General features: G+C 35.6%; 1 protein-coding gene across 1 annotated transcript in view; it reads left to right on the top strand.

The window, feature by feature from the left end:
- SKA3 (spindle and kinetochore associated complex subunit 3) overlaps positions 1–12,239 on the top strand; it is a 668,958-nt gene that overhangs the window by 635 nt on the left and 656,084 nt on the right. The window lies entirely within an intron of this gene.

Raw genomic sequence — 12,239 nt, 5'->3', positions numbered from 1 at the left:
CTTAGTGGCAGTAGCCCTTAAAGGGCCTTTTTTCCTGTAAAAATGTAGTTTTGCTTATTTTTAAATAACATTGTGCTGATTTTCAGACTCCTAACCAAGCCCCAACGTTTTAGATGTATAGACCGATGTCTACAGATTCCAGCTTGCTCCTGTTTGTGTAAAGGGTCTTTCCATATGCAGGGGAGGGGCAGTGTCTGCTCTTTTTGCTTTCCAGCCCCTTTCAGTGGGTGTGCCAGTGTAACATTATCAAGTGCTAAACTGGGAAGTTTTTAAAATGTTTTATACTGGATTTTTAGATCAGTATATGTGCATATTCTTTATAGCAGTCTCTATTACATGCAGTTATATGAAAATTTTGTATATTGTCCCTTTTACAAAAAGGTCTAGTATTTCACTCCCCACTAGGAACTTGATTTCTTCTCATTTTTACATAGCTGTTCAGTGTTGACATTTTCAGTATAGGTGGTGGTTTCAGCAGGAAAACTATTTCAAATGGCAAAATAAAGGTAAAGGAGCTATCTGTAAACAATTTAATTCACTGCAGCAGGTAAAATAGACCAACTGGTGCACATTAAAGGGGAGACAATTTCACACTAGAATGTATCTTATCTGAAACAACACACAAACAAAGGCACTACACAGGCTTTTCCTCTATAATTGCTAAATAAGTAAGCGTGTTAGGTAATTAATTTGCCATATATAGAGAGGAAATGGTGCTGGTGCATAAAAATCAACCATGAACACAGAAAGGGATGGCACAAAGAAGCAGCATGCCTACCCTCACCTAGTAAATCCACACGGGTTATTAAATTGTAACCTTTATTAATGTAAAATTAAAGTTAACAATAACACACACACATTAAAAACGTCTCCGACATAGGTTGCGAATGGTTGTGAACAATAGTAGTCAGGGTAATAGTTTAAGTAGATCAGGCCTATTACCGGTACTAACTATAATATGTTAACCCCTCAATATGAATAGTGAAAGCTTATTGCAAATAGATCACCCAGATTGGGTTAGTATCTCCACCGCTGTGAAATACTATACGTAAACGTGCTGTTAGTGTATCACTTTTGAGTCCTTAAAGGGACAGTCTACACCAGAATTGTTATTGTTTTAAAAGATAGATAATCCCTTGTTTACCCATTCCCTAGTTTTGCATAACCAACACAGTTATATTTATATATTTTTTACCTCTGTGATTATCTTGTAGCTAAGCCTCTGCAGACTGCCCCTTTATTCAGTTCTTTTGACAGACTGACAGAAAATTGTTAAAAATTACATGCCCTATCTGAATCATGAAAGTTTTTTTTGGACTAGACTGTCCCTTTAAGGTACTCCAGTGTTAAGAACAAAATACTCATAGAAAATCCACGGGATTAAACTCTGTCATGTAAATTGAGATTATACCCAAGTGATTATGATTTAGAACAATCCCAGATTCACCAATGTTCTCAGTTTATTGGCTCATTATATAATAATCATTGGCCAGTCAGAATGATCATCCAACGTTCTGTAGTAATAGGCCCAAGGGTTGTATTCAGGGTAAAGTTTAAGGCGTGATCTACACACCTAAAATCCAATATTGCATAATATTCAATGCGTATGCTAACGTATCCATTCACTCGTAGTCTAGTGAAATATATCTTATATTGTGACTCAGATGGATAGTTGTTACTATATATAAGTTCAGTGATATTCTAAATCAGTATGTTGGACTCTTCAAGGCTATCTTATAGCAAGAGTACTTGGATATAATATACATTGAGTTTAAATCATTAGGTTTCTGTTCCTTTAAATGATATGATGTTATGTATCAGGCTCTTATAGATTAACACAATATATGTTGTATTACAATGCAAAATCATATTGCCTATGTATGTGTGTATATGTGTATGTGTATATATATATATATATATATATATATATATATATATATATATATATATATATATATATATATATATATATATATAGCAAATGCTGTACAGTACTATAATTGTAACAAATGTTTGCGCTATATAACTGTGTGCAGCTGTGAAAGTTTAAGCGTGTATGCTCTATATAATGCCACTGCGTGGCTTTGGTCGTAAGATCCCACTTGCTGCACAGTCTGTTATATTAAAGACCCTGTGCCACCAGATATTAACTTGAATTAGGGCCGAGAGAATATTAGGGTGGCTCTTTAATTATTATCTAAATACATATCAATTGAGCCAACTATAATACAAACCCAATTTAATTCCAATAAAGAAGAGTAACAAACACAGGGTATGGCAATAGTATGAGCGAGATGTGCTGATCAACTAAGTAGCCTGAAAAATCACTCCATACAATGGCGATATGATGCACTGTAACTGCATTGTAATACAACATATATTGTGTTAATCTATAAGAGCCTGATACATAACATCATATCATTTAAAGGAACAGAAACCTAATGATTTAAACTCAATGTATATTATATCCAAGTACTCTTGCTATAAGATAGCCTTGAAGAGTCCAACATACTGATTTAGAATATCACTGAACTTCTATATAGTAACAACTATCCATCTGAGTCACAATATAAGATATATTTCGCTAGACTACGAGTGAATGGATACGTTAGCATACGCATTGAATATTATGCAATATTGCATTTTAGGTGTGTAGATCACGCCTTAAACTTTACCCTGAATACAACCCTTGGGCCTATTACTACAGAACGTTGGATGATCATTCTGACTGGCCAATGAATATTATATAATGAGCCAATAAACTGAGAACATTGGTGAATCTGGGATTGTTCTAAATCATAATCATTTGGGTATAATCTCAATTTACATGACAGAGTTTAATCCCGTGGATTTTCTATGAGTATTTTGTTCTTTACACTGAGTACCTTAAGGACTCAAAAGTGATACACTAACGGCACATGTTTACGTATATTATTTCACAGCGGTGGAGATACTAACCTAATCTGGGTGATCTATTTGCATTGAGCTTTCATTATTAATATTGAGGTGTTTACAATATTATAGTAATTACCGGTAATAGGCCTGACCTACTTAAACTATTACCCTGACTACTATTGTTCACAACCATTCGCAACCTATGTCGGAGACGTTTTTAATGTGTGTGTGTTATTGCTTATTTTAATTTTACATTAATAAAGGTTACATTTTAATAACCCGTGTGGATTTAGACCGCCCAATTAGTCTGGGCCCAGAGTGCTATATGTGCATAATAGGTGAGGGTAGGCACGCTGCTTCTTTGTGCCATCCCTTTCTGTGTTCAAGAATGTATCTTATTGTTTGTGCTTACTTAAAGGGACAGTCAACGCCAGAATTTTTGTTGTTTAAAAAGAAAGTCCCTTTATTACCCATTCCCCAGTTTTGCATAACCAACACAGTGATTTAAATACTTTTTGTCAGAAAAATAGGGATCAGGGAGCGCTACTGAAAGCTGCTATATGTGAAAGGGTTAAATAAATAAATGTAATGAAAATCAAAAGATGAAAGTGCGCATGAAATATATACTAGTTAATAACATTTAATCTGAAAAACACGGTATCAACAAATGCATACAAATGTTATAAATTATTGCAACTGACCGCCGGTGATTAAAGAAGTAATAAAAAGTCTGATAAAAAAGAGAAATCCAAAAATAATCGAAGAAATTGATATGTCTCTTGAATAAAATAAAAAGCACAATAACAGTGAGTCTGAGGCAAGTTGAATGAACAGTTAATACAAACTTGGCAACACTGTATGGATTGAAGAGTGACTCACCCAGAATTCGAAGCGGTTAAAACAATGCTTCTCTGTGTACTTATCTGGTATCTTCCGAATTTCACGTCTGGACCCCTTTTCAAATGTATAGTTACCTTCAAAATGAGCAAAGCCAGCCCAAGGTGTATTGTAAAGGATATCCGTTCCACGGCGTGTAGGGGGTCACGTGACAATTCTCTGACCAATCAGAGTCACGGATTGCCGGGTGGTCTGCGTGTCTACAATGTTAGAGATTCTGAGTTGCCACAATGAACCAAGCTTGTGGTGGATGTTGTGTAACTGTTACATTAGGAATAGGACTGTTTTGTTAAAGTTCAAAAGGTTGTTACAGAGCGCTCTGTGTGCCAATCTTTGATTCGATTGTAAACAATCCAAGTGGTGCAAATAAACGCGTTTCAGCTGGTGTAGCCTTTCTCAAGATAAGTCCTTGAATGCTCTCAGCTCACTTTTTATTAGGAACAAATAACTTAAACTCATCCTTTGTTGTGTGCTCACTTCCCTTCATATTGTTAAAGAGACAAGACATTGTATATCACAACTTAATATTTGTGAATATCTTTTGCCACACAATTTTTGTAACATGATACATAAAAAACTTTTAAACAATTGTGTATATAAAAAAAATATTTAATAAGTGCATACAATATTAATGTGCATATATGTTAATAATAATAATAAAGGAAATGAAAATAAAGATAACATTAAAGACTATTGAAATAAAACTAAAGAACTATATTATATAAGAAGTCTATATTATATGAAAAAAATCTATTCTCATATGTTCAATGAGAATTTCAGTGTGATATTTGATGACCTTGTGAAATAACTTAGTACCAAAATAAATGAATATCCCATCCGGAGGGACTGGTTGTTAATCTTAAAGTGAGTGTCAGTGATATAGATAATGTGTATAGATATCAAGATTATATATATATATATATATATATATATATATATATATATATATATATATATATATATATATATATATATATATATATATATATATATATATATATATATATATAACACAGGAAAAAACATCAAGGCTGGATTGCGGTTTCCTGCCGTGACAAACAGTCACTCTGAAGACCTCAATGAAGTATGCCTGAGCTCGGTGGGGAAATGGAGAGACAGTGTGGATCAACAGGGGTAAGTACTCACAGGATTCTTTACAGCAAATAAGTGAATGGAGGGTTTAACTTGTGATTCTTCGGTAACTTTACCATACGGCACGGCCACCGCTGCACCTCTGGAAGACCGGTGAATTCCTACGATATCCACTCCTTGCGTCCGCTCTCTGGCGTAGCTGCACTTCCTGTCACACCCTTTTGTCGATACCAGCCAATCCGTGCTAGTCTATGACGTAGCTCCACCGCTCGGCCAATCCTTCTAGGGCAACTTCAAGAATCCCAGTCCGGGGAACAAATGGAAAAATCCCTGATACTTATCAGGAATCAAAAGTTCGTTGTAAGACCTGGCTTTGTAAAGGGATAATGAAATAAGTACAGAAAGAGAAAAAGCCGGATGCGGTCTTAAATTAAAACGTCCAATTTATTGGTCAATGTTAAAAATAATTGACAGTACTCAAAACGAAAAAGTCTAACATGTTTCGGCACACAGCCTTACTCATAGACATGATTTTCTTAGTGAAAACCGCCAGTATTTAAAAGCAGTAGTGAGTATCTATTGTTTGTCATTAATTGCTAACAAGTAACAAGTGATAATATACTTAAACAATAAGAGAACCTAACTAACAATGCTGTTAAATAAACACATAATTGCTACAAAGGTATATAGAATTAACATAAATGGGTGGCATGTAAATCCCAGCCAATATTAATATTAAATAAATAAATGAATATACCATATGTGTAGCGGCTGGTTTAAATTCAATTAAATCAACAAATAAATAAATAAGTAAATGAATCTATACAGACAGATTGCAATATTACACAGGTAAACCACGTGAGGCTTGTTTTGGTTTGCTATAGCGATTTAGAGATTCACACACTTATGATCATATATGCAATGTCAATACATAAGCCTAGAATAATTTTAAATAACTACTGTTATATATAACCAATTAAAAACGGCCTCTGTTTCATACAATTCATATATCTAGTAATCTTAGACTTAAATGTATTTGTGTTTGTTATTAATAATAGTGATAATAATAATTGAGCACAAAAAGCCTATGATGTTATGGGAATTGTACTATAAAAGCACAAGTTATCCTATTGGTGGTGAAGACAAATACAGGAGAAGTTTAGTAATTTGAAACTTAGTATATATCATTAGTTTTAAACGATTTAATACTAAAGAGACCTTTCTTTGTTTGGAAAATATGTTGTGACAATACGGGTCCTCCTGTTAATGTAAACACCAACAAACACAAGGAAAAAATACAAACAGAGTAATCAACCAGTGTGTCAATTATTGTTAATGGTTAAAGAAATTATTCTAGATTTGGATTTGAATTACTTAATTGTGTGCTCAGGGAGAAACTTTCTGGTTGGTTTAATGTAAGTAAAGGAGGGGGTAGTATATTATGTTATGGGCATAAGTAGACCCCTCATAAATAAGTAATAATTATTGTTTTTCTAAACAAATTATCAGATTGATACATGATCATATAATATCTTGGTGAATTATTCCCAGAAGTTTATAATGTCATTAATGGAATTATATCCATCAGGGATACGCGACTTCAAAGTGAAGATCCAAAATGCCTCTTTTTTTCAAGAGGGCCTTATTACGATCACCACCCCTGTTTTGTGCTTGTATATGGTCAATAACCATCCATCTAAAGGTTGTATTACTGCTAGCATGTGTCTGAATGAAATGCTTGGCCATATCAGATACAGGATCTGATCGTTTGATATCGGATAGATGTTGTCGGATGCGTTCTCTAACCTCCCTTGAAGTGCATCCCACATATTGTTTCGGGGTGCATGTGCACCAAATCATATATACTGCAAATTTTGTGCGACAATTGACGCAGCTTTTTACTGTATATGACTTATTCGTGGTGGAGGAGGAAAAAACATTTCCCTTCTGGATAAAGCTGCAAGGGATACATGCATTGTACCCACACTTGTACATACCCCTAGATTGTAACCACGAGCTTGTAGTTGTTTTATCCTTAGGTAAAGCACTTGGGGAAATAATATTTCCTATAGTGCATCCTTTCCTGTAGGAAAACCTACATCCTTTGTCGATGAAAGGAACCAATCCCTCATCTGCCTTGAGCATAGGTAGATGTTTACGAATGATCTTGCAAATGTTATCGTAGTCAGATGAATATTGAGTAACAAAGGTAACCCGATCACTAGTGGGATTGGTCCTTTTAGGTTTATTTGCCAACAAAGTTTTCCTGTCCAAACAATCCACTTCATTTTTTGCCTTTTGAATGGCTGTGTTGTGATAACCCCTACTTATGAGTCTGTGAGTAAGATCTTCACTTTGTACAACACAATCTTGTTTTTCAGAACAGTTCCTTTTTATTCTAATATACTGTCCCTTTGCTATGGCATAGGGAACATTTAGTGGATGGTTGCTTCTGCCATGTAGGAGTGTATTGCCTGATATAGGCTTTCTGAAAATTTGCGTTTTTATGTTGTTAGTACCAGCCAGATTGCTTAGCTGGACATCTAAAAAATTTATAGATGTTTTGTTTGTTTCAAAAGTGAACTTCAGACCCCATTCATTTTCATTTAGATATCCAATGAACTCTTCAATGAGTGTGGGCTGACCAATCCAAATCAACAGTAGATCGTCAATAAAACGATGGTAGCTTTTGATATACTGGAGAAAAGGATTCTGTTCCCCATATATCATGATAAGTTCGAACCAACCCATTACTAAATTAGCATATGAGGGCGCAAATTTCGCCCCCATTGCTGTACCTTGCAACTGGAGATAAAAAGAGTCATCAAACTTGAAATAGTTGTGTGTCAATAAAAATTGCAACACATCTAAGATGAATTGGATAAATTCTTTGGTATAATTCGTTTTATTCTCCAAATAGAATTTAACGGCAAGGATCCCCATGGTATGGGGGATAGATGAGTATAGGGCTACGACGTCTACTGTTAGCCAAAAAAATTCTTCTTGCCATATAAAGCCATCAAAAATTTGAAGCACATGTTTGGTATCTTTCAGAAAGCTTGGTAAGGAAACAACAAGTGGCTGCAGTATGCTGTCCAGCCATTCTGATAGTGGTTCGCAAAGCGAACCAATACCAGACACAATTGGTCTACCTTTTACATTCACAGTGCTTTTGTGCACCTTAGGCAAGACATGTATAATAGGGGTGATGGGATTGTCGACAGACAGAAAGTCAAATGTTTTGTCATCAATATGGCCAAGCATGAGGCCATCATCCAAAAGGGAGATGAGGTCCTTTTTAAATTTATGTACTAAGAAAATCATGTCTATGAGTAAGGCCGTGTGCCGAAACATGTTAGACTTTTTCGTTTTGAGTACTGTCAATTATTTTTAACATTGACCAATAAATTGGACGTTTTAATTTAAGACCGCATCCGGCTTTTTCTCTTTCTGTACTTATTTCATTATCCCTTTACAAAGCCAGGTCTTACAACGAACTTTTGATTCCTGATAAGTATCAGGGATTTTTCCATTTGTTCCCCGGACTGGGAATCTTGAAGTTGCCCTAGAAGGATTGGCCGAGTGGTGGAGCTACGTCATAGACTAGCACGGATTGGCTGGTATCGACAAAAGGGTGTGACAGGAAGTGCAGCTACGCCAGAGAGCGGACGCAAGGAGTGGATATCGTAGGAATTCACCGGTCTTCCAGAGGTGCAGCGGTGGCCGTGCCGTATGGTAAATTTACCGAAGAATCACAAGTTAAACCCTCCATTCACTTATTTGCTGTAAAGAATCCTGTGAGTACTTACCCCTGTTGATCCACACTGTCTCTCCATTTCCCCACCGAGCTCAGGCATACTTCATTGAGGTTTTCAGAGTGACTGTTTGTCACGGCAGGAAACCGCAATCCAGCCTTGATGGTTTTTTCCTGTGTTTTCTAACATTACAAGCGGAAGGGAAGCTTGTTTACATCTATGACTGTTCTTTGTGCTGGTTTTCTGCATTCTTTTTCCTAGCAGCTGGGACTTTGGACTTATCGTTCGTTTTTCATACATATATTCACTTATATATACTTTTCAGTCCAGAGGTCTATATTCAATAAGGAGAACTTTAACCATATACTGTTCTTTGAATCAACATGGTTAAGCTTTGATGTTATCCATTTTTTGCTCTAACAACTAACTCTATTTTGCTGTCGTTTTCCAGGTTTCATTTATTGTATCTAAAAGTATCTAAAAGTATTGTTGTGACATTTTCTGCTTTTGCTTTAGCTTTCCCATAAGTATATAAGTGTGCACACACATTTTTTCTGCCATTTTTTAGCATTAAGGATAACACAACTGAACTACTATCTATAGTTTCATCAGAAAATAGGTGTTTGTTCCTATTGCTATAACACAGTGTTTAAGTGTATTTTCTAAAACATGGGAAAAAGTGTTTCCAGTTCTTAGAAAGCGAGTAGTTTTGCTCTCTAATTCTTTACTGTAACACTAATGTGAACATTTTCTTACTTGCAATAGGATCCTCTCACACTTGTGTACAGCAGCACATACATATACTTAATAGTGGTATATTAATTTCCATCTGAATGAGTCCAATTGTTGTTACCATTTCTTGACATATTCAGTCACTTTTAGTGAAGTTTCACCTTTAGCTTTCAAATATGGAAGCAGCATCAGGTTTTGACATGGACCAACAATTCTACTCACTCACTACTATTGATAATTTAGATCAATTAGAAAAAGATTTCGAAAATATTTTTTGTGAAAATTATAGTGTGAACCCTCTAAGTGACAAATTCCAGTCTATGGAAAATTTAATGAAAAAGGAATTGAGATTGAAATGGGATAAGTGGACCCTGGATCGCTATATAAGGCTACAAATGGTTCCCAGGGGCCTTAGAATCAAGAAATTTCCCACTTTTTCTGTAGATGATCAGGCATTCATTAAAAAATGGAATGAATCTCTCTCTGACTGCTCCTTTAAATTGATGGGACTTATCATTGAATATAAAGATGCCCAGCTTCGTGCAGTCAGAGATCAAATCATTCTCTTACAACAAGAATTGGATTTAAACACGTTAGAAAAAAACTACAAAGAACTAGACAACATTTTAAATGACAGTATAGCACAATTAAAAAAGGAGTTAGTGCAATCTAAACATGAAAAGTACATGAGAGATCAAATGGATTATAGTCAAAATAAGGTTTATATTTGGCAAAGACAAAATAGAAATCGATCTAGGGATCGTAAACGTAGATGGAGGTCCAACAGAGTAAATCAAAATAAAAAAGACACTTGGAGTGGTTCAGACTCAGGTGATGCCAGCAATTCAGATCATAGTAATCCAGACAATGAAGCCTACCAGGCTCAGGGGGCACAACCTAAATCTATACTAAAAAACTCCAAAGATCAGACATTAAAAACTGTATCCTTTATTTCAAAGGAAGTTGAGCATCCTCCAACGTCAAATATCAAGTTGCATTAGAACAGACAGGTTCTCAGAAAGAACAAACCGACAGTAACATACTGGATCAGGTTTTTCAGATTACCCCAATGAACCATGCAAATCGAGGGCGAGGGGCAAACACAAGGGGAAATCCAAATTTAAGACAACAACCCAGGTATACACTAAGGAGAGGGAGGGGTCAAAACAAATATCAGATTTGATGGATGATACATGTACTTCAAATGAAAATACATTGAATTTAATGGATGAGTCTATTGACTCCACTTACGATGTTATCAATCTCACCAATTGCAAATTAAACAAAGATGAGATCAAAGTACTCGGCTATGGACTAGGTTATGTCCCTACCACTAGGTTTAATTTGTTCCAAACCTTGGTAGATATAAATAAATTCATTCGAGCACTTACATTGAAAAAACATTTTTATTTTTCACAAGAGGTTGGTGAACAGACTGACAACAGAATTGACCATTATAGTAGCTCGTCTGAAAATACTCTAAACACTTTGAGTTTTGATTTCTCTGAAGTCAGGGATATCCAGGCTCTTATGTCATTGAATGAAGAGAATGCTGAACTAAATTTGGGTACATGTAATGCCCACATTGGGTTTAAACCAAAATCTACTTTTTATCCTTTACAAACAAGGGGGGACACATTGGTTTCTTTCCAAAAAAGAATTGAGAAAGACCTGGTTGATCTTGCTAAAAAACCCTTGAAAAGTAAACCCAAACTTACTAAACAAGAGAGAATTGCCTTGACCTCACTGAAGTCAAACTCAGACTTGGTGATAAAGAACGCCGATAAAGGTGGAAGTGTTGTCATCTGGGATTTAAAATCATATAAAGGGGAGATTATGAGGCAGCAAAATAATCTTACTGATTACAAGGTTTTACCTTGCGATCCTGTACATAAATTTAAAAAGGACCTCATCTCCCTTTTGGATGATGGCCTCATGCTTGGCCATATTGATGACAAAACATTTGACTTTCTGTCTGTCGACAATCCCATCACCCCTATTATACATGTCTTGCCTAAGGTGCACAAAAGCACTGTGAATGTAAAAGGTAGACCAATTGTGTCTGGTATTGGTTCGCTTTGCGAACCACTATCAGAATGGCTGGACAGCATACTGCAGCCACTTGTTTCCTTACCAAGCTTTCTGAAAGATACCAAACATGTGCTTCAAATTTTTGATGGCTTTATATGGCAAGAAGAATTTTTTTGGCTAACAGTAGACGTCGTAGCCCTATACTCATCTATCCCCCATACCATGGGGATCCTTGCCGTTAAATTCTATTTGGAGAATAAAACGAATTATACCAAAGAATTTATCCAATTCATCTTAGATGTGTTGCAATTTTTATTGACACACAACTATTTCAAGTTTGATGACTCTTTTTATCTCCAGTTGCAAGGTACAGCAATGGGGGCGAAATTTGCGCCCTCATATGCTAATTTAGTAATGGGTTGGTTCGAACTTAGCATGATATATGGGGAACAGAATCCTTTTCTCCAGTATATCAAAAGCTACCATCGTTTTATTGACGATCTACTGTTGATTTGGATTGGTCAGCCCACACTCATTGAAGAGTTCATTGGATATCTAAATGAAAATGAATGGGGTCTGAAGTTCACTTTTGAAACAAACAAAACATCTATAAATTTTTTAGATGTCCAGCTAAGCAATCTGGCTGGTACTAACAACATAAAAACGCAAATTTTCAGAAAGCCTATATCAGGCAATACACTCCTACATGGCAGAAGCAACCATCCACTAAATGTTCCCTATGCCATAGCAAAGGGACAGTATATTAGAATAAAAAGGAACTGTTCTGAAAAACAAGATTGTGTTGTACAAAGTGAAGATCTTACTCACAGACTCATA

The sequence above is a fragment of the Bombina bombina genome, chromosome 3 (genome assembly GCF_027579735.1).
Source record: "Bombina bombina isolate aBomBom1 chromosome 3, aBomBom1.pri, whole genome shotgun sequence".
Taxonomy (NCBI): domain Eukaryota; kingdom Metazoa; phylum Chordata; class Amphibia; order Anura; family Bombinatoridae; genus Bombina; species Bombina bombina.
Note: the sequence above shows the minus strand (reverse complement) of the source record. Positions and strands in the feature narration are given on the sequence as shown.